Consider the following 3,676-nt stretch of genomic DNA (forward strand, 5'->3'; position numbering starts at 1 on the left):
CTCATCCAGAATTTGGGGGGGGGGTGCGCAGACAGGGCCCGGCATGAGCTACAAACCCAAGTTAGTCCTCCACACCAACCAATAAATTGTACACATGGCATTTATTAAATAATTATTCCTGTATCTGCTATTTGGTTATTTTGGTTTGTCACGGATTAAGTTATCACCCCTTGACATTTGAAGGGAATAAAGAAAAAAAGACTCAGGATTCTATTTTGTGGGTAAGAAGAACCATTAGCAATTTCCAAGCATAACAAAGCAGACTTCCTATATTTGGAGTTAATCAGAGGGAGGTGTGTGGAATGTAGAAGGTAGAGCGGACCTGGAGGTAAGGAGACTGGCTGGCAGTCTTAGATGATAAGACCTAAACGCAGGTAGGGACCACAGAAAAAGATACAAAGCTACATTTATAAAATGAGAATGTGGTAGCTATACAGAATCATCTAGAGCACGGACTCACAAATACTCATTCTACAAATGAGGAAACCGAGGGCCAGAGAAGTGAAGTCACTTGCCCAGGACCACACAGTGAGTTAGAGAAGAGCTAGAAACGGAGCCTAGGTGTATCAAGTAAGAATGCTATAAGTAACAGAAATCCTGAGGCATCTGGCTGGCTCCATGGTAGAACATGCAAGTCTTGATCGCAGAGTCATGAGTTCAAGCCCCATATTGGGCATGGAGCCTACCAAAAACAAATTAATAAANGAAGAAGAAGAAATCCTACTAACAGTGGCTTGAGTAAAAAGAAAAGACAAAAGGGGTTTCTTTTTCTCTTGTAGGAGAAATCCAGAGAAACATACAGAATCCGGAGCTCATGCATCTACTTAGGTTATCACAGACCCCCCTATCCTCCCACTCTGCTGTCCACTGCTTGGGGAGGGTGGCGGGGGGTTCATCCTCATGGTGCCAAGATGGCTGCTGCACCTCCAGGCACAATANCTTCAAGAGAATGTTTATCTGTTTGGGAAAGGAAACCCTTCCTGGAGATTATTGCTTACCTCTCGTTGGCCAGAACTGAGTCACATGGTCACCACCCACTCTCAAGTCGCCCAGCAATTTGAGAATTTCACTATCTCGCCTCNGGGTGTGAGTGAGACTAACTAGAGTATTTGCCTGATACCAGGTCTCTTATCTCCTGGTCCAGGGCTCTCTGTAGTTTACATGGTGACAGGGCTGGCCTCGCCAGGGTAGGGGGGGTGAGGGGCCACACTACTTTATCTAGGCCAGAGCAAGGGAAGATGGCCACCTCTTTCTCAGATATCCATATGGNCCTTAGAAGCTGCTCAAAAGAAGGGAGGCAAAGTATGGATGCCTGGCGGGCAAGGCGGAGGTAGGGGTATAATTCACACCACAACAAAACTAATAATTACCGGTACTTGGTCTCCAGACCCGGGCCTGGGAAGTGTCTTGAAAGTAGAATATAGAAGAGCAGATTAAAGGAATGGATGGGAGTCAAGAAAATGTCCTTGGGACGAGGGCAAAAAAACAAAACGGAAAACCAAACGAAAGGAAGTTGATCTTGGGAGGTAGCTTGGGAGGGGTTTGGGAGCAAAGCATGAAATCTTGGACAGTCTCTGCCAGAAATGAAAGCAACCATTCTCCCCTGGCACCAACCAGGACGAAGATGCCCAGCGTACTAGGTTGACTTTCTGGATGGGTCCTTGGAAACATGCAAAGAGGCCAGAGAAAGGGAACCAAAATGATGACAAAGCTCGTTGGGCCAAGCACTGTGACAGGAGAGATCTGGGTTCCCATTCTGGCTCTATACCACCCAGATTTCACTTCCGGGGACCTGTCTGGGGATAAGTGACCTCTCTGCTCCCCCAGGATGGCAGGGAAATCAAGGGACGTAAAAGCCAGATCAAAGTGATTTCAGCAGAGGAAAGGAATTTATTGGCACACATAACTGAAATAGCGTGGGGCAGACCCGACTTCAGGCTCAGTGGGATCCAGGGGCTCATACAAGTAAGACTGCATTCGTGTGATTCTCTTTTCCACTAGAAGCAGCAAGTTCTGAAACTGTCTCTCTGAGACACGCTCAGGTCACAGACCTACCTCTGAACCGATCGGTGCGGCCACAGTGGGGCAAGGGGCCAGGTTCAAAGGCTCTGTGTATCCCATTCCTGCAGCCAGGAGATGGGGTCAGACCCCTTCCCCCAAACCACCTGGACTGAGAGTCAGCCATAAACACCAAAACCTCCCCATCATATAAAAAACTGCCTTTTCCTTGTATCCAGTCCTGAGGATTAGAACCCTGGCCACTTCCAGTCTTGTGAAAGAAATTGTCAGAAAGGCTGGACTGAAAAGGCCCTTTGAAGCTATCTCTCCCCACACCCGGGCTCAGAGGGAAAGAGGCCTGCCTAAGCGTGTACGGCTAGATCAGCCGCAGAACAGACTAGAAAAGACTTACAAAAATTCAGCCCAGCATTCTTTCACTTCCGCCTGCAGCTTCTCTGGGAATGGTGTATAAACGACTAAGCAAAACCCTGGCGAATGTCACCAGAAATGGGGACAGGGCTGGCCAGCCTACTGCGATAGCTCAGCGCAGAATTTCTTTAGCAGGGAAAGAATCCTCTTGGGAATGATGGAGGCTGGGGGTCATAAAGGGTCCAAAGGTCTGAGGCCCTGGGGCCCAGATCAGGGAAGGTGTGTCTGAGGAGGGGGGGGGTGGCGGNTTTTCTCCCCCCTCCCTGTCTTTTCTTACAGGACCCAAGTGGGAACACCAAATGGCTTCGGACCTTAAGGAATCTGAACAGATTATCGTGATTACTTAAGGGTTTTCTGGAACTCTGAGCCAAGCGGGAGAGAGAACGAAGCTTCTGAAGTTCTACCCTCCCCGCGATGGGTCAGATAAGTGTGCGGCCTGAGCAAACAGACAAACCATGAACATTTCTTCCATTAACTCTTTCAAGGTCTAGAAAACACCCGTTGGAGGCCTTCCTATGTCCCCACGGGGCCCCGATACTCTAGAATTTACCAGGGCAAGCCTTCGTTCCTTAAACAAAAGTTCATGACCCAATTCCTTTTCCATCTGCTTTTACTCATCCCAGGTCCCCCAAAATAGTCAGGCCATCTCTTACTTCCGGGTGGAAAGCGGCCTTAGGGAGAAAGGCCTCCCTTTCCTGGTGGGGGCAGGGGAGGGGTGACTCAGCAGGGCATTCTGTTGGGTCCCAGGAGCACCCCACTTTGCCTTGCCCCCTTTCTCAGCTGCTGCAGGGCCAGGCAAAGACTGTACCAGAGGCCTCACATACGGTGCTCACGAGGGGCACCCCACCTGCCAGTCACCCCGGCAACAGAACCAGGCCTGGTGACCCCTCTGTGCAGGCATCACATGCCTCACCAGAGCGCGAGCGCGAGGAGCACCTGAGAGGTAGCTTCAGGCCACATACATCACCAGGAGCTTTTGCTGGAAAAGAGAAAAACGCAGGAGACGAATGTCCCTAGTTCTGCAGATGTAAGCGGGGACCGGCAGAACTGAGGTGAGGGTGGCTGCTGGCCTGTGCCCGGGGAACACTGTCACAGAGCAGGACACCGCAGTGTCACACAACANACGCCGACTGATTCAGGCCATGGGTTTTATGTCAATGAAGGGTAGACCCTACACTGGCAGCTTGAGCAAATGAAGAGAAGTGGATTAAAAAAAGAAGAAGCAGCGCTTTTGAATTCTGGATACAAC

This window comes from Crocuta crocuta, unplaced genomic scaffold (genome assembly GCF_008692635.1).
Source record: "Crocuta crocuta isolate KB4526 unplaced genomic scaffold, BGI_CrCroc_1.0 scaffold301, whole genome shotgun sequence".
In the NCBI taxonomy this organism is placed as follows: Eukaryota; Metazoa; Chordata; class Mammalia; order Carnivora; family Hyaenidae; genus Crocuta; species Crocuta crocuta.